Source organism: Tamandua tetradactyla, chromosome 14 (genome assembly GCF_023851605.1).
Source record: "Tamandua tetradactyla isolate mTamTet1 chromosome 14, mTamTet1.pri, whole genome shotgun sequence".
Lineage (NCBI taxonomy): Eukaryota > Metazoa > Chordata > Mammalia > Pilosa > Myrmecophagidae > Tamandua > Tamandua tetradactyla.
The window spans coordinates 1713310-1736773 of NC_135340.1; the positions used below are offsets into that span (position 1 = coordinate 1713310).

Here is a 23464-nt window from a genome sequence, read left to right on the forward strand (position 1 = left end):
CTAGAAGGAAGCTGCAATTCTTTGCTGGCTGTTGGCTGGAAGCCAGAATTACTCACCACGTGGTTCTCACAACACAGTGACTGGCTTTCCTGAGAGCAAATGAGTGTGAACAGGAAGGGAGCTGCAGTCTCTGAAAAATCTGCTCTCAGGGGCGACATATTGTCATTGCTGTACACTGTTGGTCTTACAGAGACAAGGGTGTCTCGCAATACTTTTGCCAGTGTATTTAAATGTACTTCTTAAACCACCTGCCAGTAACCTGTATTTATCCATAAGATTATATACCTTTATTTAGAATCAAAGCAGTCACCTTAATTTAAAAGTTTTTTCTGAATTACTTTTTGTTACTGGTGTGTATATATTCGTGACAATATGATTGACAAACACACTGCTATTCTAACCTAGGCAACATATCCTGACTTTAGCATATTTAGTGTTGTCAGTATAATATCAAAATATTTGAAGAATATCTTTGGTTTTTTGTTTTCCTTTTCTGCCTTTCCTTAAAGTTAAATTTGGTGTTTTCATTTTTGTCTTAGCTTCCAGCCAACCATAATTTTAAACATCTCTTCAAAGTCAGCTGGAAACTTTTGACAAATAGATGTGTTGCCCTGGAATTTAATCCTTCACACCTGAATGGTAACCCAGTCTTCCTTCTTTTCACTATTCTGATTTATTCTAAATTTGGCAATGTTTAGAGCCTTAGTGGGTGACTGACAGTCTTCTATTGGGCACTCTTTTATGTGTCTTTTGGTCTTTAAGGGAGAAGGATCCAATTTTATGTTAAAATGCTGTATCTGTGGTGCAACCGTTACAAATGACTCGGGGTAATGATAGAGCAAACCAGATACTCTCATCTTAGGGCTGTGTGTAAGCATGCACAGGCAATGATAATACCTGACACCTGCTGCCAAGTGACTGAGACATTTCATTTTTCTCTCGACTAAGAAACTTCTTAATTTCAGAACTGATAAAACCTGGGAGGGAGAAGGCAAAGTAAGCCCAAGAATCAAGAAAAATATTTCATGGACTTTTTTGGTACAGTGTTTCTGGATGTCTCCAGATACTTAAGTTACCCTCCCCAACTCTTGTCCTGCCCCCTTTTAAAGAGCTTTTTAGCTCTTTTGCCAGTTCCATATTATGTTTTAAGAATTAATTTCATATTAGGTGAGGTTTAAAAAAATTATTACAGACAAGATATGCTTGTAAAAGATTTACAGTTTATGGAAACATAAGTAGGGATCCTCCTGTTTTAGTCTGCCAAAGCTGCCAGAATGCAACACACCAGAGGTGGATTAGTTTTTAATAAAAGGGGATTTATTTAGTTAAAAACATAGTTCTTCAGAGGAAAGGCAGCTAACTTTCAACTGAGGTTCTTTCTTACGTGGGAAGGCACAGGGTGATCTCTGCTGGTCTGCTCTCCAGGCCTCTCGGTTCCAACAACTTTCCCTGGGGTGATTCCTTTCTGCATCTCCAAAGGCCTGGGCTGAGCTGCTTTGGCTGTGCTGCTTTGAGCTCTCTCATTTAAGCGCCAATCAATTAAATCAAACATCATTCATTGCAGCAGGCACTCCTCCTAACTGACTGCAGGTGTAATTAGCAACAGATGACCTTCACATGCCTTTGGCTCATGTCAACAGCAGTAGAACTAAGCACCTTCACCTGTCCAAGTTGATGTCTAACTACCACACCTCCATATTCTAACTAATGTAGATTATTTTGCTTTCCTCCAGAATTTTTTTTGTGCCTATACAGAAATATAAGTGCTTTGCGTGCATGTGAAGTTTTTAAATATATAATGTTTTGCAAATTGCTTTTTTAATTTAATATATACTAGATTTTACCTGTAGCTGTACCTCAGTTCTAACTTAAAAAATCATTCTTTTTAAATGGCTGTATGGGAATCCATTTTATCGACCTCTCAAAAATGATTTCTAATCAATTCTCTGATAGGGATATTTAGGTGGTTTCTAGTTTTTTTCACTCTGGTAAGTAATTCTCTTTTGTATGTTTGCTTACATCTTTTCTGTAGGGTAAGTTTCTAGAAGTGGGTTTACAGGGTCAAAGGGTATATATATATATGTGTATATATATATATATGTATATATATATATATATATATCATTTAACAATTTTTAGATGTTGTCAAACATATTTTACATACCTACTCAGAGTTATGTGAATGTATTAGGCAGGCATGGGGTGTTTGTTTTTGGTTTTTTTTGGCTTTTGTGTCCTGTTTAATAAAGGAAAAAATAGAGCCTAAGAGAAATTCTGTTGGCATTGAGTATTGACATTTTCTTTTAAAAATTATCTGTTGGATAAGAGGAAGATAAATTTTATGTAGGTTTTTAAAATTTATTTTTTGGTGAATTAATGCTATTTCTTTAATGATGCCAACCTTTTAACTTTGAATTATTAAACAAGACCTGTTAATATATAAAGCTCAAGGTCATTTTTGGAAAAGTAATTATGCATAATTTGGTATTGGATAATTTCTATCTACCTAAATGAATGTTGTCAGTACTACTACATCATAGGCAGTGCTGTGTAGTGTTAGTGCCTGGCACAAAGCGCTAAGTAAATGTTATTATTACTGTGATTTCTCTATGGTATTTTTGTGAAAGATGGCATGATGTTCAGTTTCGTGGTATCCTTTCTTTCCTTCCTTTTGTGCTCTAAGGACTCGTAGACAAACATCTCTATTTCAACCGTGCCCCTGCCTTAATTATTTAAATGCTTTCCCATGATGTTGGACAAATGCTAATACATAGGCTGAATTAGATTACTGTCAACTTTGTAGTGCATAGCAAGCAACAAAAACGAAGCAAATAATTCATTAAGAAATGGATAACCCCAACAGTTTTGTATTTGAATTATGATATTTTTCTTAATGGATTATTGCGGATTTGAATAGATGGCTTTGGCTTGAGTTTAGTGTATCATGTCCTGTGTTCTTACCCCTAATGAACTACTTTTTGTTCTGAATTTGGTTTTTCAAACAACACTTGACAAACTTTGAGCTATTTATTACGTGCTAACGTTGCCTGAGAAGCAATAGTCCAGTCAGAGCAGCATTTCTGTCTTAGTCTCCATAAGTGTTTGTGCAGTTATGTGAGTATTTTTATTGTATTTGGGCCTTGGTTTTAATGAAATAATACTGGAAAATGGAAAATGAAGGTGCTAATACCAATGGTAAGTGTGCCTGCCAGGACTGAAACAATCGAATAGAGACAAATGTAAGTATTAAAACTTCAGCCTTAATTGAACATTTATTTTGATTTATAGTAGTTGATTTTATATTCAGTTTTGAAAGAAAAAGAACTGAATTTAATGAATCTGTAATCGATACCGTACATGTCATCGTGTCCAGAAGACTAGCTATCATTTAGAAATTGTTTACTATTTTATCTTGAGCTGTGTGTGCTGACAAGCCTGTATAACAGGTAATAGAGTAGTTGACTTTCAGAAACACATCTTAGTTTGAACATGTTCTCTTGAATGTAGTATGTACTAAAATAAGAAATTTATTGAAATTGAATTCAAAATTCACCATTGGAAATTTTTAAAATTTATTTATTAAAAAATAAACAAAATAAAACATCAACATACATAATCAGTAATTCACAGTATCATCACTTAGTTGCATATTCATCATTTCTTAGAACATTTGTATTAATTCAGAAAAAGAAATAAGACAATAGAAAAAGAAATAAAACAAACATAGGAAAGAAAAAAATGAAAGATTATACATAACCATACCCCTTACCCCTCGCTTTCGTTGATCACTAGCATTTCAAACTAAATTTATTTTAGCATTTGTTCCCCCTATTATTTATTTTTATTCCATATGTTCTACTTGTTTATTGACACGGTAGATAAAAGGAGCATCAGACACAAGGTTTTCACAATCACACAGTCACATTCTGACAACTGTATCATTATTCAATCATCCTCAAGAAACGTGACTACTGGAACACAGCTCTACATTTTCAGGCAGTTCCCTCCAGCCTCTCCATTACTTGGTTAACAAGGTGATATCTACTTAAAGCCTAAGAATAACCTCCAGGATAACCTCTCGACTCTGTTTGGAATCTCTCAACCATTGACACTTTGTCTCATTTCCCTCTTCCCCCTTTTGGTCGAGAAGGTTTTCGCAATCCCTTGATGCTGAGTCTCCGCTCATTCCAAGATCTCTGTCCCACCTTGCCAGGAAGGTCCACACCTCTGGGAGTCATGTCCCACATAGAGAAGGGTAGGGTATTGAGACTGCTCGTTGTCTTGGCTGGAGAGAGGGGCCACATCTGAGCAACAAAAGAGGCTCTTTTGGGGGTGACTCTTAAGCCTAAATTTTAAGTAGACTTGACCTATCCTTTGCGGAGTTAAGTTTCATATGAACAAACCCCAAGACTGGGGGCTCTTCCTATAGCTTTGGTTGTCCACACTGCTTGTGAGAATATCAAGAATTCAACTTGGGGAAGTTGGATTTCTCCCCGTTCTCACCATTCCCGGAAGGGGGCTTTGCAGATATTTTTCCACTCACTGATCGAATCACTCTGGGATTCATTGGGGCATCACTCTGGACAAACCAGCAAAATCTCATGTCCTACCTGAGATTCCAAGTACTTATGGCGTTCAATCAGACTATCTACATAAGTTATATTAGGAAGTGCACTAGTCAAAATATAAATTTTGTAACAAATAAACATTTTTCAGCATTGGAAATTTATTTGTCTTTTGGCGCCTGTCTATTGCTAAACAGAGAAAGATGGTCAGAAAATGTACTAGGTAGGAAGTTTAATGTTTCCTAAACCAGATAACCACAGTACTGTAAAATTATACAGAACTATGTCAGGTAGTATTAATATAACAGCTTTTGACATGTTTGATGCCTCTAAGTTTTTAAAGACTTTTATATAATTGTATATTAACATAATTCTGATAGTAAGAAAGTTGGTAATGCAGACATCTGATCTCCCTATCAGTACAGAATTTTAGATCATAAATTCTGTTGACTGTGAGATTGCAAATAAAAGTGATAAATATTGAAATCAGCAGCTTTTTATACCATTTAATTTGTATAATCAGAATTTTTATAAGTTAATTAAAAACAGGCAGCTTATTTTCCATTATATTATGCAGCAGTTCTCAAAGTGTGTTCTGAAGATTCCCCCTGGGTGGTGGGGGCTGGTCCCTGAGACCCTTCAGAAAGTCATGAAGTCCTCTCTTTCCATCCACATATTTGTGTAAGACCATATTTTCTTTATATACTTCAGTCAGAACAACGTATTGCAAAAGATTGAATGTAGAAAGCAGACTTCTATTAAGCTAACAGAGATTTGCCTAAATATAAAACAGTGCCACATTTCTCACTGTTCTTTTGAAAATACGGGTTTTTTTTCCATAAATCTGTTAACATGTAAAGGGTTTATTGGTTTTTAAAATTATTTTAATAAATATTTATTAAATTTTGAGGTTTTTAGCTTGAATATAGTAAATGTTCATAGATATACCCCAAATAAATTAAAGCTCTTTGGAGTCCTCAATTTTTAAGAGTATAAAAGGATCTTGAGACTTGGCTTTTAGTTTTTGGTTTCTCTCTTTTTTTTTTTTTGGCCCCACTTAGGACTTTTGGGAGGCTTATTTAATTTAGACCTAGATATGTTATTGATTGCTATAAATCTCAATTTGGTGTCTGTTATAGTTTTATGCTTTTGCAGGCTCCTTTTCTTTTTCAGTTCTTGATTTCTTGATTACTGTCACATTCCTGTCATAAATTTGACTATGTATTCCATTGTTTTTTCCCATTAATTAATGCTACAAAACCTAACGATAAGTACATTTCTAGTTTTAGAATCTTTTATTCTCTGTCAGGTTCTGTCTAAAGCATTCAGAACTTTGATCACCATGTAACTTCAAGGGAATCTTCAATATTTTTGAATTTGCTTTTTTTAACTCCAAATTTTATTGAGATTATCATATATTACATAATCCATCCAAAATATACAGTCATTGTCTCACAGTATTATCACCTACGTGTGTAGTCATCATCTCAGTCAGTTTTAGAACATTTTCATTACTCTGAACAAAGAAAATAAATAGACTTACAAAAGAAAACCCAAAATATCTTACACCTCCTACCATACCATACCATATTGGTATGGTAATTTTTTACTGTTGATGAAAGAATATTAAGATATTACTGTTAACTATTGTCCATAGTTTGAAATATGTACTTTTTCCGCATATGATACCACTCTATTATTAACTCTTTGTATAATTGCTGTGCTTTATTCATGAGAGACCTTGTTTATATTTGTAGTTTTAATCATAAACATCAATTGACAAGGTTCACTGTGTTTTACAACCCCATATTTTAGCTTCTAGCTTTCCTTCTGGTGATACATAGGACTCTAAACAATCCCTTTCAACCATATTCACTATAATTCAGCACTGTCACTTATAATCCCAATAATGAGCTACCATCACCTCTATCCATTTCCAAACATTTAAGTTCAACTTTTAAAATTCTGTACGTATTAGTCAATCGCTCCCCATTCTCTTAGCTTCATTCTATCTCTTAGTAACCTGTATTCTAAGTTTTGACTATGAGTTTACATATTCCAATTAGTTCGTATTAGTGAAATCATACAATATTTGGCCTTTTGTGTCTGACTTACTTCACTCAGCGTTATGTCCTCAAGATTGATCCATGTTGCTGCATGCTTTAAAACTTCATTCATTACTGCTGAGTAATTGTTCCATCGTATGTATATACCACATTTTGTATATCCATTCATCGGTTGATGACACTTGGATTGTTTCCATCTTTTGGCAACTGAATAATGCCGCTGTGAACATTGGTGTGCAAATGTCTGTTTGTGTCCTTGCTTTCAGAATTTGTTGATATATATCAAGTAGCAGAATTGCTGGGTTGTAGGGTAGCTCAATATTTAGTTTTCTGGCTGCCAAATCATTTTTCAACGTGGCTGCACCATTTCACATTCCCACCAGCGGTAAATAAGTATTCCTGTTTCTCCACATCCTCTCCTAACACTTGTAGTTTCCTGTTTGCTTAATAACGACCATTCTAATAGGGATGAGATGATATTTAGTTTATTGTGGTTTTGATTTGCATTTCCCTAATAGCCAGTGATGATGAACATCTTTTCATGTTCTTCTTGCCATTTTTACTTCCTCTTTGGAGAAATGTTTATTCATGTCTTTTGCCCATCTTATAATTGGGTTGTCTTAATAGAGCTGTAGAGTTTCTTTATATATTCTGAATATCAAACCCTTATCAAATATGTGGTTACCAAATATTTTCTCCTATTGAGTTGGCTGTCTTTTCACCCTTTTGACAAAATCCTTTGAAACATAAAAGCATTCGGTCTTGAGGAGGTCCCATTTATCTATTTTTTTCTTCCATTGCTTGTGCTTTGGGTATAAGGTCTAATAAGCCCCCTCCTGTCACTGGTTCTTAAAGATGCTTCTCTATATTTTCTTCTGGGAGTTTTATGGTGCTGGTTTTTATATTTAGGTCTTTGATTCACTTTGAGTTAATTTTTGTATAGGGCATGAGGTAGGGGGGTTCTCTTTCATAGCTTTGGGTATGAATATCCAGTTCTCCCAACACCATTCATTATTGAAGAGACTATTTGGTCCCAGTTTAATTGATTTGGGGGCCTTGTAAAAAATCAATTGACATAGACCTGAGGATCTTTCTGAACTCTCAATTTGATTACATTGATCAATCTATTGTTATGCCAAAACAGGCTGTTTTGACTACTGTGGCTTTATAATAAGTTTGTTTGTATTTTGCATGGGCAGGCACTGGGAATCAAACCCAGATCTCTGGTATGACAGGTAAGAATTTTGCTGTTGAGCACCATCACACTGCCCTGTAATAAGTTTTTAAAGTCAGGAAATGTAACCATTCATTCTTTGTTTTCAAGATGTTTTTAGCTGTTTGAGGTCCCTTTCCATTCCATCTAAATTTGATAACCAACTTTTCAAATTCTGCAAAGTAGGTCGTTGATATTTTGATTGGTATTGCATTGAATTTGTAGATCAATTTGGGTAGAATTGACATCTTAATGACATTTACCCTTTCAGTCCATGAGCACCAAGTATCTTTCCATTTATTCAGGTCTTCTTTGCTTTATTTTGGCAATATTTTGTAGTTTTCTGTGTACAAGCCCTCTACATCCTTGTTAAGTTTATTCCTAGATACTTGATTCTTTTAGTTGCTTTTGTGATGGAATTTTTTCTTAATTAGCTCCTCCAATAGCTTATTACTAATGTATAGAGACACTACTGATTTTTTTCTTGTTAATTTTGTATCCTGCCAGTTTGTTTAACATGTTTATTAGCTCAGGTAGGTTTGTTGTAGTTTTTTCAGGATTTTCTAAATAGATTGTCTTGTCGTCTGCAAATAATGAGACTTTTACTTCTTGCTTTCCAATTTGGGTGCCTTTTATTTCTTTTTCTTGCCTAATTGCTCTAGTTAGAATTTCTAGCACAAGGGTGAATAACAGTGGTTGACAGTGGGCTACCTTGTCTTATTCTTGATCTTGGAGGGAAGGCTTTCAGACTGTCACCATTGAATGCAGTGTTAACTGTGGGTTTTTCATACATGCCTTTTATCACGTTGTGGAAGTTTCCTCTGATTCCTATCTTTTGAAGTGTTTTTATCAAGAAAGGATGCTGAATTTTGTTGAATGCCTTTTCTGCATTGATCGAGATGATCCTGTGGTTTTTCCCTTTCAGTTTGATGTGCTGCATTACATTAACTGATTTTCCTGAATTGAACCACCCTTGCATACCTGGACTGAAATCCACTTGATTATGAATTCTTTTAATTCTTTTAATGTGCCATTGTAATTTGTGGAGGGCCCATGAATTCCAAGCTGCATCTCGTAAGTTTTGATATGTTGTGTTCTTGTTTTTATTTGTCTCAAGGTATTTACTGATTTCTCTTGCAATTTCTTCTTTGTCCCACTTATTGTTTAAGAGTATGTTGTTTAACCTCCATATGCTTGTGAAATTTCTGCTCCTCAGGTGGTTATTGATTTCCAGCTTCACTCCATTATGATCAGAGAAAGTGCCTTATATAATTTCAGTCTTTTTGAATTTATTAAGGCCTGTTTTGTGCCCTAGCATATGGTCTATCCTTTGAGAATGTCCCATGAGCACTTGATAAGAATGTATATCCTGCTGTTATTGGGGTACAATGATCTATATATATATATGCCTGTTAGGTCTTATTCATTTATCATATTATTTAGGGACTCTCTCTTTATTGATCCTCTATCTAGATGTTCCGTCTTTGAAGAGAGTGGTCTGTTGAAGTCTTCCACCATTATTGTAGAGATGTCTTTTACTCCCTTTAGTTTTCCCAGTGTTTGCCTCATGTATTTTGAAACACCTTGATTAGGTACATAAGGTATTATGATTGTTATTTCTTCTTGGTGAATTGCCCCTTTTATTAATATGTAGTGTCATTCTTTGTCTCATAACATTTTTACATTTAAAATCTTTTTTGTCTGATGCTAGAGTAGCTATCCCAGTTTTTTTTTTGTTTGTTTGTTGCTTGTATGAAATATCTTTTTCCATCCATTTATTTTCAACCTATTTATATCTTTGGGTCTAAAATAAGTCTCTTGTAAACAGCATATAGATGAATCATATTTTTTTAATCCATTCTGCCTGTCTTTGTCTTTTGATTGGGGAGCTTAATCCATTAACATTCAGTGTCCTTACTGTAAAAGCTGTCCTTGTTTTGACAACTTTATCCTTTGGCTTTTATGTGTCAGACCTAGTATTTTTCTCTCTTTTTATCCCTTATTGATTATCATCATTTCTAAACTCTCCTCCAAGCCTCTCTCTCCTTTTTGTTTTTCTTTCAGCCAGCAGAACTCCCTTTACTATTTTTTTGCAGGGCAGGTCTCTTTTTAGCAAATTCTTTCAGTTTTTGTTCTGTGACTATTTAAACTCCCTCATTTTTGAAGGCCAGCTTTGCTGGATAAAGATTTGTGGCTGGCAATTTTTCTCTTTTGGAATCTTAAATATTTCGTACCACTGCCTTCGCACTTCCATGGTTCCTTATGAATAGTCAGCATGTAGTCTTACGTGGTTTTCCTTATATGTGGTGAATTGCTTTTCTTTTGCTGTTTTCAGGATTCTCTCCTTCTCTTAGGCATGTGACAGTCTGATTAATATCTGTCTTGGAGTTGATCTTTTCGGATTTATTCTATTTGGATTTCATTGGGTTTCTTTGATTTGTATATTTATGTCTTAAATAAGGGTTGGGAAATTTTCTGCAGCTACCGCCTTATATATTTTTCCTGTCCCATTACCCTCCTTCTGGGACACCTGTGATTCAAGTTTTTCCATTTTTATCTCCATTTGTTCTTTTGTGCATTCACATTTGGTTGCTCTGTCCTCTAGTTCGCTGATTTCTTCTGCCTCTTCAGATCTGCTGTTGTGTGTCTCTAATTTTACATTTCATCTATAGTGTCATTAAGTTCTAGGTGGCAGCTAAGGGCCACCCTCTGGCATCTTCAGTAACTGTGGTCGCCATCAATGTCACTTGTGTTTCCCAGGGCTCATCAGTACCACTCTTCTGCCATCATAAACTGCCGTCATGGTGAAGCTCGCAAAGGCCAGTAAAAATTAAGGTGACCCCAAGAAAATGACTTCTCCCCCAAAGGAGCTAGAAGAATATAGTGACGATGAGGAGATGTGAGAAGATGAAGAATAAGATAGCAGTGGAGAAGAGGTTGTCATTCCACAGAAGAAAGGCAGGAAGGCCATCGCAACTCCAGCAAAGAATGTGGTGGACTCCCCAACAAAAAGGTTGTAGTTGCCACACCTGCCAAGAAAGTAGCTGTCACTCCTGGCAGAATAGCAGCATCCGCACCGGCCAGGAAGATGGCTACACCAGCCAGAGCTGTAGCAACACCTGGGAAGAAGGGAGCCACACCTGGCAAGGCAGTGGTCATGGCACCCCTGAGCCATGGCCCTAGCCAAGGGGCAGAGGCTCAGAATAAGAAGGATGACAGTGATGAGGAAGATAATAAAGACAAGCGAGGAAGAGGGTGAATTTGAGCCAGCAGTGATGAAAGCAGCAGTTACTGCTTCTGCCTCAGAGGATGAGGACAGTGATGAGGATGATGAAGATGATGAAGACGACGATGAGGTTGACTCTGAAGAAGAAGCTATGGAGACTACACCAGCCAAAGCAAAGAAAGCTTCTATAAAAGCTGTTCCTGTGAAGGCCAAGAGCATAGCTGAAGATGAGGGGGAGGAGAAGGAAGAAGAGTAAGAACCTGTCAAAGAAGCACCTGGAAAATGAAAGGAGGAAATGTCCAAGCAAAAAGCTGCTCCTAAAGCCAAGAAACAGAAAGTAGAAGTATTAGAAACTACAGCCTTCAATCTTTTTATTGGAAACCTGAACTTCAACAAATCTGCTCCTGACTTGAAAAGAGGGATTCATGACCTTTTTGAGAAAAATGATCTGTTTTTGTGGATGTCAGACAACATCATACCAGTCATGGTATGTCTAGGAAGTTTGGCTATGTAGATTTTGAATCTGCTGAAGACCTGGAAAAAGCCCTGGCTCTCACAAGTTCAAAAGTCTGTGGTACTGAAATTAAATTAGAGAAACCAAAAAGAAAAGACAGAGATCGAGCTGCCAGAACACTTTTGGCCAAAAATTTGCCTTACAAAGTCATTCAGGATGAATTAAAAGAAGTGTTTGAAGATCCTGTGGAGATCAGATTAGTCAGCAAGGATGGGAAGAGTAAAAGGATTGCTTATATTGAACTTAAGACAGAAGCTGAGGCAGAGAAAGCGTTGGAAGTAAGGAAGAAACAGAGATGGACGGGCAATCCATTTCTCTATACTACACAGGAGAGAAAGGACAAAGTCAAGATTATAGAGGTGGGAAGAATAGCACTTGGAGTGGTGAATCAAAATCTCTGGTTTTAAACAAACTCTCCTGCAATGCAACAGAAGAAATGCTTCAGGAAGTATTTGAAAAGGCAACTTCTAGCAAGGTACCCCAGAGCCAAAATGGCACATCTAAAGAGTATGCATTTATAGAATTTGTTTCATTTGAAGATGCTAGAGAAGCTTTAAATTCCTGTAATAAAAGAGAAATTGAGGGCAGAGCAATCAGGTTGAAGTTGCAAGGGCCCAGAGATGAACTCATGCAAGAAGACAGCCATCCAAACTCTGTCAAGGGTCTGTTGGAGGACACCTCCATAGAGACACTGAAGGAGTCGTTTGAGGCTCCGTTTGTGCCAGGATAGTCACTGACCGGAAACAGGTCCTCAGAGGGTTTGGTTTTGTATTCAACAGTGAGGAAGCTGCCAAAGCTGCCCAGGACACCATGGAAGATGGTGAAGTTGATGGAAGCAGTTACTTTAGACTGGGCCAAGCCGAAGGGTGAAGGTGGCTTTGGGGGTTGCGGCGGAGACAGAGGGGAATTTGGAGGTCGAGGTGGTGGCAGAGGAGCCAAGGAGGATTTGGGGGTGGCAAAGGCGGGGGAAGTGGGGATGGCTTTGGAGGGCTAAGAGAAGGAGACCACAAGCCCCAAGGAAAGAAGATGAAATTTGATAGTTCTTCTGTTCCTGTGTGTCTGCCCCTCTTCCATTTGAAAGAAAGGGTTCTTTTTTTTTTTTTTTTCTGTTACCTGATCAATGACAGAGTCTTCTGAGGACATTCCAAGACAGTGTACAGTCCTGTGGTCCACTTGGAAATAATGTCTAGATAGCATTTCAAGGGAGATGCCCTTTTGGTTTTGACTGGATATTCATATGAAGTCTTTAAAGAGATGAATGATAGAGCTAACCCTTATCTTTAAGTTTTAAATTTATATTAAGTTTTATCCCATGTACAAAACTTTTTTCCCTGCAGATAATTTTTTTGTGTTGGGGGGGTTGTAAAGAAAAGCAGAATGTTTTATCTTGATTTTGATTTTTGCTTCAGTGACTTTTGGACAAATTAAAAATCCTGAACTCTGGTGCCAGAAAAAAAAAATCATCTAGTATTTTTCATTTCCATAAAGATCTGCTATTTTTCTCTTCCACGTTCTTCCTTATGCTCTTCCAGTGTCTTGATATCCATTATCTCTTTAACCGTCTTGTGGAAGTTATTTAGGAGATTTGTTTGAACATATTTGATTAGATCAAATTCTGTGTCTCCTCTGACTTCTTAATTTCATCGTTTGGCTTGACCATGTCTTGTTTCTCTGTGTGTCTTATGATTTTTTTTGCTGGTGTCTGGGCATCTGATTTCTTGATAAGATTATTTTGAAAATTGGTTTCCTTCTCTTGCCTGTGATTTTGTAATTGCTTGGGTTCATGTTGAAGGTGACCTGGGTACTTGCTTTGTCAATAATTCCCAGCCAAACCAGGGCCAGGGTTCATGTAGAGGGTCAACTGCTTTGGGTAGGCTCTTAGAGAGCAGGCTGGACTGCACTTTTCTAGTCTTCCCAGGAGATAGTGCGCTTGGTTCAGGGTCCAGTTGAAGGCTGCTCACTCAGAGGTTCATCCTGTCCAGCCAGCATTAGTTCAGGAATGTCCTGCTGCTCTCCTTTCCCCGGGGGGAGGAGGGGCTCCCTCTCCCTGGTACAGCCGTCGGCACTGGGGGAGGAAATTGTGTGCTGTGTGCCGTGGTGAAGCCTCCCCTTGTGGGTACAGGACAGATTTGTTGGTGGTTCTCAGATTCCCCTGTGGAAAGCCTCCAGACTGTGGGACTCAGAGAGTCTGTGTAACAGCCACAGCTGCTCAGGAGAGCGCTGTTTGGCTGGCTGGGTGCACCTTGGAGGAGGAAGGGTCTGGTGGAGCAGTGACATCCCTCACCTCACCTCTGCATGAAAGCTGCCCATCCTGCGCACCCCGCTCCCTCACTGACCAACCTTCAGATCAGTCCTTCTCTCCTCCCGAGCGGAGGGTCTCCTCGTTTCCCCTGATGTGGGAGCCTGAAGTGGCAGGGCTTAGATGGGGTGAGCATGGGAACCACAGCAGGGTCTCTGCAGACGGATCTGTTGGCTCCTGGACTCTCCAGGCTGCAGGACTGAGGGTGAACTTCACCTTCCAGTGTCTAGTACGAGGGCACTGATCCTGGCAGCTTGGCCTTACCGGTGCACAGCTGCCTGCTGTAGGGTGGCTGCATTTGATTTTACGCAGCCCTGTTTCCCATTTGTAACTTCTCTGCCTTTTTCCTCCAACTCTTCCTTGTATGTTGCAGTGGTCCTTCCCTGGCCCCCTGAGCCCCAGAACTACTGCTTTGGACAGTTTTTGCCTATTCTCTAGTTGTTTTTTGTGAAACTGTGAGTTCTGCCTGTCCTTATTTTGCTATCTTGCCAGAAGTTGGCTTGTTTTCTTATTATTTTTTTACTTGTAATAATGTAACATATATACAAAGTAAAGAAATAAAACAGGAATAGTTTTCAAAGCACCCTTCAACAAGTAATACATTTCAGATCCCAGAGTTTGTCATGGGCTACCATACAATTCTCTCAGATTTTTCCTTCTAGCTGCTCCAGAACATAGGAGGCTAGAAGGAATAAATGTTTTTTATCATCACCCTTGACTTTTTTTCTGTGTGAAGGACATATATACAAAAAAGCAATACATTTCAAAGTACAGCACAACAATTAGTTGTAGAACAGATTTCAGTGTTTGGTAAGGGTTACAATTCAGGTTTTTACTTCTAGCCACTCTAAGATACTGGAGACTAAAAGAAGTCAATTTAATGATTCAGCATTCATATTCCTTTGTTAATCCTATCTTTTCTGTATAACTCCCCCATCACCTTTGATCTTTCCATCCCTCTCTTTGTGGGTGTTTGGGCTATGCCCATTTTCTTTTAAACTAACCTTCATAAGGACATTCTGTGGGCAGAATGGAATATTAGGTGCTTAGAGAAGATAGGAAAGTAATTGGGTAAGGAACAGGAGAATTCAACATGTTTACAGATTCCAAGAATGAAGGGAAATGTAAGTGCTGAATTGGAAAGGTGAAATTAGCCAGTCTTGAATGATGTTTCAGCTGTGTAATGGTAGTTCTTTTTTTCTTTAGCTTAGCTAATAGTTTTTAAAATCTATTTTATTAATTTTCCAAACCCATCTTTTTTATTAGTTCTTATGTTTTCCAATTCATTAATTTTTTTTCTTTTGTAAATAGTTATGCCCCATTTCTGTGTCTCTTTGGTTTATTTTGTTCTTTTAACTTTGTGAAGTGGATGCTTACTTCATTTTTAAAAAAATATTTTTATTGAGAAATCTTCACACACATACAGTTCAGATGTGATGTATAATCAGCTCACAGTACCATCACGTAGTTGTGTAATCATCACTGTGATTACTTTTAGAGCATTTGTATCACTCTACAAAAAGAAATAAGAAAAACTCATGCATTCCATACCCTTTACCGTTCCCTCTCATTGAAATAGTATTTCAGTCTATTCAATTTTTACCCTTTATCTCACCCACTATTCATTTATTATCTATATGTTTTTACTTATCTCTCCATACCCTAGAAAAAGGGAGCATCAGACACAAGGTTTTCACAATCACACAGTTACACTATAAAAGTTATATCTTTATACAGTTATCTTCAACATTCAAGGCTACTGGAACACAGCTCAACAGTTTCAGGTACTTTCCTCCAGCCACTTGAATACACCATAAACTAGAAAGGGTTATCTATATAATGCATAAGAATAACCTCTCAACTCTATTTGAAATCTCTCAGAGTGGAAGTATATTACAATGTTACTGTTGACTATAGACCCTAGCTTGCATTGATTATACATTTTCCTTAATTTTTAATTGTAGTTATGACTGAATTTTCCTTTGCACTTTTTTTTTTTTTAATCTAAGTTTAGTTTAAAAAACAGTGCATGGTGGTTCAGTGGTAGAAAGCTTGCTTTCCATGCGGGAGACCCGGGTTTGATTCTTGGATCATGCAATCCCCCCCCCCAAAAAAAGAACAAACTAAAGGTGGTTTCTGTTATCAGTTTCTAATTGCAGTACCTTATAACTAGAAAATTTTATTTACTATTTCTCTTTTTTGGAATTGATTGAGGTTTTCTTTGTGGCCTAATACCTGACTGATTGTTCTGAATGGTTTTTATGGACACTTGAAAGATAAGTATTTTCTGATTTCTTTATACAGGTTTGTTTATGTCATTCCAATCTTCGTTGTTACTGTTTTGGTTTATTAAATGTTGCCAGGATGTAATTTACCAAAGATGGAATGCCTTTTAAAGAGGGAATATATTAAGTTAACAAGTTTACAGTTCTAAGGCCATAAAAATGTCCAAACTAAGGCATCCAGAGAGACACCTTGACTCAAGACAGGCCAGTGTCTGTCACGTGGGAAGGCACATGGCTGGTGTCTGCTGGTCCTTGTTCCCGGTTCTGTTGCTTTCAGCTTCTTGTGCAGGCAGTTTCCTCTCTGAGTTTCTGTGGCTTTCACTTAGCTCCTTTGGGATACAACTTGGGGTTCAGGCTTGTTAACATCTCATGGGAAGGCATGTGGCAACGTCTGCTGGGCTCAGCATCTCCAAACGTCCGTGTCGAGGCATCTGCTCTCTCTGTTGGCACTCCAAGCATCTCCATGTCTGCTCTGTCAGCTCTGAAGCAGTTATTCTCCAAGTGTCTAGGGTTCCTCCAAAGTGTTTTCCCTCTGAAAGGGCTCCAGTAAAGGATAATCATGACCCATCGTGAGTTGGCAGAGCCACATCTCCATCTGAGTCATACCCACAACTGGGTATGTCACATCTTCATAACAACAGTCCAGACTTTCCACCCTAAGCAATAGGTCTGTCCCCACAAGATTGAATTAGGAAAGAAAGCCTGGCTTTTCTGAAGTACATAACAATTTCAAACTGACACAATTACTTACACTATTTCTCTATAGCTTTAATTTTTAATATTTTATTTTTGGCGTGGGCAGACTCTGAGAATCAAATCCAGGTCTGTAGGCATGGCAGGCGAGAACTCTGCCACTGAGCCACCGTTGCACCACCCTCTATAGCTTTATTTTAAACTGCTTTATCTGTCATAGAGTGAAAGATATACTGAATCTGTTTAGTATATCTAAATATGTGCTTCTCTCTGTTACCTTCTGTAATTTTTACTTTATGGATATAAGGGTATGTAAATATTCATGAGTATGTTCATTGTGAATTTTTAATCATTTTAATGTATCTTGTTTAATAAGCTTTTTAGTCAGAATTTTATCTTTTTCAAAAAGTATTTTTATTGAGATATCTTCACGTACCATATAGTCCATCCAAAGCATGCAATTAGTGGCTCACAGTATCATCACATAGTTGTGTATTCATCACTATGATCATTTTTAGAACATTTGCATCACTCCAGAAAAAGAAATAAAAAGAAAAACCGCTTACATCCTATACCCCTTATCCCTTCCTCTCATTGACCACTAGTATTGCAATCTATCCAATTTTTTTATCCCTTATTCTTCCCCACCATTACTTATTTTTCACTCATCTGTCCATACCCTGGATTAAGGGAGTGTCAGCCACATGGTTTTTACAACTACACAGTCACACTGGAAAAGCTGTATAGTTATGCAGTCGTCTTCAAGAATCAGGGCCACTGGGACCCAGCTCAGCAGTTTCAGGTATGTCCTTCTACTGTTCTAATGCAATAAAAACCGAAAAGGGATAGCCATATAATACATAAGAATAACCTCTCGACTCTAATTGAAGTCTCTCAGCCATTGACACTTTATTTTGTCTCATTTCTCTCTTCCTTCTTTCAAGAAGGTTGTCTCAGTTCCTTGATGCTAGGCCCGGCTCATTCCCAGGAGTCGTGTCCCACGTAGTGGGAGAACCTCTTCTTAACGGTTTTAATGTCTTATTTGCATTTGTGTGATACACTTTTGGTCTTTTATTTCCTGTCTTTCTAAATCGCTTTGTTTTAGGTGTATCTGTTGTGTGAAATTGGGTTTTCTTTGTGATCTGTGTGAAAATCTTTTTCTTCATTAGGTGAGTTTAGCTAGCTTATTTACATTTGTTAATATGACTCAGATATTTGGTCTGCTTTCTGTCATTTTGCTTTCTGTTTTTATAAAGTCTTTGTGATGTTTGTTTACTTGATTTTGTTTGATTCTTGTGGTACTTAAAAGGCTTGAATTTTTGTTCTTAATTATTCCCTTTATAATTATAATATACTCTCAGCATTGTTTCTTTAGACAATACTTTTTGGCTTCTTACTATAAAATTTTTGAATTAACATTTTTCTTCTTGTGTTTTCTCCTTTACTCCCTGATTTTCATTAACAATATCATCTAGTGTTTTACCCTCCTGTTCTTAAAATATGCTTATACTTCTGTGTGATTTTTTTTATTCTTAACATGACTTCCAGATATTTATTACATGAGATAATCAATGAATTTACTCTGCCTCTTTCCTTCATTTCTCCTTCTCATCAATTTATACATAATTAGAGCATATAAATCTTATGTTTTGTTCTATTCTAATCTCCATTTTTATTTTACTCTTGTTTGTACAGTTAAATATTTACTGCTTATTATCTTTATTTGCTGTGTTTCCCCACTCATCCTTTGGTTGAACAAGGTATGTATTGTAGTCATTTTCTCAAGAAGGACTTACAGGGGTAGTTTTCCCTGAGTTCTCACATGTTTAAAGCTCTTACTACATTTTTAAAAAAATTTATGGTAAAATATTTAGTTGTATTTTTTCCCCTTTGCTTTGGGGCAAGGTTTTTCTAGAATTCCTTTTGAATAAACGTTATATCGCTTTATTTTTTCATCTAATATTGTTGTTGTGCTGTTTTTAGTATACATTGTGGATAAATTGTATTTTCCTGTGCTAGTTATTTGAAATAATTTCTGTGGCTACCAGAGAGGTGAGAAAAAGTACAAATGGCCAGGGTGTGTTCTGTGGAGCCAGTCTACACTGCTCTCCTTTTACCTCCCCTTCCTTCCCTATTCTTGCTCTAGCTTAGCTCCTTTTGGCAATCCTTACGTATATATTAGATCTAGGGCTTATGCCTCTTTCCTGCTTTTTTTTTTAATTGAAATTTTTGTTGAGATAATAGCAGATTCACGTGCAGTTTATAAGAAATAATGTAGAGAGATCCTGTCTATGCTTTATCCAGTTCTCCCAGTGGTAACATTTTGCAAAATTATATTTTTTATATAGTGTGTCAAAACCAGAATATTTGCATTGAAACAACCCACCTGTCCAGTTCAGATATGCCCGGTGTTACTTGCAGCTGTGTGTGTGCACATGTGGTTTGTTCTGTGCAGTTCTCGCATGTGGGTTGTGTGTGCAGCACCATAGTCAAGGCACTGAAGTTTCACCCCCACAAGGTCCTTTGTGTTCTGCCCTTTCATAGCCACCCTCCTGCCTTCCAGTCTCTAAACCATGGCAGCCAGCACTCCTCTGTTACCCGTTTCTAAAATTCTGTTATTTCAAAAAGGTTGTACAAGTTGAATTTAATCTTTAGGAATTGCTCTTTTTCACTCAGCATAATTCCCTGCAGTTCTATCCAAGTTATATTTATCAATAGTTCCTTTTATTACTGAATGGTATTCCATGGTATGTATGTATAACAGTTTAATGATTCACTTCTTAAAGGACATCTGGATTGTTTGAGATTTTTCAGCTACTTTGAATTAAGTTCAGAAACATTTATGTATGTTTTTTTCCATGAATATAGGTTTTCATTTCTCCAGGATAAATGCCCAGGTGTACAATTGCTATGTCGTAAATGTCACTGTTTTCCAAAGTGACGACTGTACCTGCTTTCCCACCAGCAGTGTATGAGCAGTAGGGAGCCTCAGCAATCTCATTAACTTTTGGTGGTGTCACTCTTTTTCACTTTAGCTGTTTTGATAGATGTGTAGTGATATTTCATTGTAGTTTGTTTGTTTATTTATTTTTTTTGCAGCGGTAGGCACCAGGAAGTGAACCCAGCTCTCTGGCATGGCAGGTGGGAACTCTGCCACTGAACTACTGTTGCCCGCCCATTTCATTGTAGTTTTGATTTGCTTTTTCCTGATGACTAATGAAGTTGGACATTTTTTCATGTGTTTATTTGCTTTTATATATCCTCTTCGGTGAAATGTCTATTCATATCTTTTGCCTATTTTCTAATTTGATTGTGTTTTTGCTATTGAGTTTTGAAAATTCTTTATATATTCTAGATTCTAGTTTGTTGAATATGTCGTTTTGCAGGTATCTTCCCCCAGTTTGTAGCTTGTCTTTTCATTCTCTTCACAAAGCAAAAGTTCTTAATTTTGATAAGATCCAATTTATAAATGTTTCCTTTTATTGATAGTGCTTTTATTGCAAAGTCTGAGAACTCTTCCCCTAGTCCTTGGTCCCAAAGATTTTTCTCTGTTTTTTTTTCTTAAAAGTTGTACAGTTTTACATTTAATTCTTTGATCCCCATTTGAGTTAACTTTTGTGTGAGGCATGGAGTTTAGGTCAAGGTTCATTTTCTTACCTGTGGATGTCTGTTTCCTCCAGCACCATTTGTCAGAAAGGCTGAATTTCCTCAGCTTCCCTGAGGCATTTGAGAAGAGACTTGAAGGGGTTGAGGGAGTAAGCCAAGCTGAAGGAAGAGTGAAGTAGGTAGAGCGAGCCAGGTACTGCCACGTGAGAGGACAGCAAGGAGGCCTGTGTTCTGGACAGAGAACTAGCAGCCAGAGAGGGAATGGAGGTCTGATCATCATAAGAGTTACATACGTCAGTTATCTCTCAATACAGTAATGAGAAGTACTGTTTTTGAGCTCAGCCTTATATTACTAACCTATAAACTTGTGATCAAATTAAAGACTTCTTATTTTAAGCCATTGAGTTTTGGGGTAGGTAGTTTGTTACGTACAATTACTCTTTTTGAGTGAAAGTAAAAGTACACAGGTTTTTTTTTCAAATAGCGTACATTAAATTTAATGTTTTAGGTATACAGTTATATGAGTTTTAATATATGTGGATTCACGTAATGGCAATAAAATAGAACATTTCGTCGCTGGGCAGAATTTTCATGCTGCTCTTTGGTCGGCTGCTAACCCCACTCCTGGGCCCTGGCACCCCCCTCTGCTTTGCCCTTGCAGCATCTCATGTAAATGGGGTCATGCCATAGAGCCCTCTGAGCCTGGCCTCTCCCATTTAGCGCAGCGCCTTTGGGATTCATCATATACTGTTCCATGTAGCAGTGATCGGTTCTTTTTATTCCAGGAGTAGTCTGCCGTATGTGGCTCAGTTTATCTATTCTGTTCAAGTATATTTGGGTTGTTTCCACTCTGGGACAGTTATAAATAAAGCTGCTGTAAACATTGACTTACAGGTTTTTTGTGTGAAGATGAATTTTCATGTATCTAGGGTAAATTCTTAGAACTAGGATTGCTGTGTCTTATGGAAAGTATATGATTAATGTTTTGTTTTTTTTTAAATGGGCAGGCACCAGGTATCTAACCTGGGTCTCCGGCATGGCAGGTGAGAACTCTGTCCCTGAGCCACTGTGGCCCACCTGTAATGGACTTTTATAAGGAATGGTTGAACTGTTTTTCCAGAGTGGCAGTAGTAATTTTGCAGTTCCCTCAGCAATATGAGAGTTCTAGATGTTTTGCATCTTCATCAGAAGTTGTCAAGGTTTTGTTTGTTTTTTGGGATTTTTCTTGGCCATTCTCAGACCCTGATGGCTAATGCCTCAATGTTGAGCATTTTTTTCGTGTTTTCATTTGTCATCTGATTATCGTCTTTGGTTAACTGCCTGTTCTGGTCCTTTGCCCATTAAAAAAAAGAGTTGTTTGTTTTCTTAAATGTTGAGTTTTGAGATTTCTGTATATATTTCGGATGGGAATTCCTTGTTCAATATGTGATTTACAGATTTTTCTCCCAACCTGTGCCTTGACTTTCTTTCTCTTTACCTATGTCTTTTGTAGAGCAAACATTTTTAATATTGATAAAGTTCAATTTATTAACGTTTTTCCTTTATGGTCTGCACTTTCAGTGTCATAGTTTTATGTTTTACATTTATATCTATGATACATTTTCAGTTATTTTTTTGTATGACGTGTGACATATAGGTTTGGTAGATTTTTTGCATATGGATGTCCCACTTGTTCCAATAGCACTTGTTGAAAAAACTGTCCTTTCTCCATTGAATTGCCCTTTCACCTTTGTAAAATAATAAACTGACCATTATGTGTAGGTGTATTTCTGTACTTCCTTGTCTCTTCTGTTGATCTGTTTGCCTATTGTTGATCTGTTTGCCTGTTGTTTTGCTACTATACTGTATATTACCAGAGTAATATATATTTTAATAATATGTCATATATATTAATATCGATAGTAATTATACTGTTTTGATTACCGGTGCTTTATAGTAAGTCTCACAGTCAGGTAATGTGAGTCTTTCAACTTTGTTCTTCGTTTTTAAAATTGTTTTGGCTGTTCTAGTTCTCTTGCCTTTATATTTTAGCCTGCTTGTGTGTATCTGTCTGCATCTACAAAAGATCCTGCTGGATTTTGATTGAAATTGCGTTAAACCTAAAGACCATTTTGGGGTAAACTGACGTCTTAACTGTTGTCTTCCAATCAGCATGGGAGGCCTTCTTTCATTTGCGTTTTTGTAATTTTAGCACACAAATCCTGAAAATATTTTGTTAAATCTATCTGTGGTGTTGTGTTTTTTTTTTTGGAGCTATTATAAAATTTTTCAGTGATGCCTTCCAGGCCAAGATGGCGGCTTAACAATGTGCACATTTTAGTTCATCCTCCAGAACAACTGCTAAATAACAAGAAACAGTACAGAACAGCTCCTTGGGCCACATCAGTGAGTGGACACACAACGTACCCCAGTCTGGACCAGCTGGACCAGCTGCAAGCCCCCTGGAACCTTGAGTTCCCCAAGCCACGGCAACCAGTGCCCCTCCCCCACGGGCTGCTTCACAGAGGGGAAAGGAAAGAGGTTTTACCAGCAGCCAGGGCTGAGCCCAACCAAACACCAGTTGTGGAATTAATTAACAAATTCTGACTACTAAAAATAGGCCCCCAGCTCAGGCGAACCTGGTCAAAGTGTAGGTCGCTCATTTTTGCCCTGACGCTAAGAGGGCAGGGCTGACGGAAAAAGAAAAAAAAAAAGAAGGAAAAGGGTTTTTGTGGCTGTGTTCCTTAAAACTGCTTGACTGCCTTTGGATACAGCAGCGGGGCTCCTCAAGCTGCAACCACCCCAGGCATAGGCAAAAACAAGCTCGTTTGAGGGCTTGTCTGGAGCCTCTGCCTTCCCTAGGGGAAGGGTGAAGCCCAACTCAGATGGAATCCCTCCCTCAAGGAATTCAGACCCCAGGGCTTGGTAATTTGAAGCCATTAAAACCAGCCTACAACCTCTCCTCTGTCTCCACCACACCCCCAGCAGGGAGGGTCTGCCAAAGTTAAAGGTACCACA

The 23464-nt window shown here is 37.6% G+C and overlaps 1 protein-coding gene and 1 pseudogene across 3 annotated transcripts in view; both read left to right on the forward strand.

Annotated features, from left to right (window-relative positions):
• The window catches only part of SAV1 (salvador family WW domain containing protein 1), a 52138-nt gene that overhangs the window by 9683 nt on the left and 18991 nt on the right, over positions 1 to 23464 (forward strand). The window lies entirely within an intron of this gene.
• Positions 648 to 14605, forward strand: LOC143655553 (nucleolin pseudogene; annotated as a pseudogene).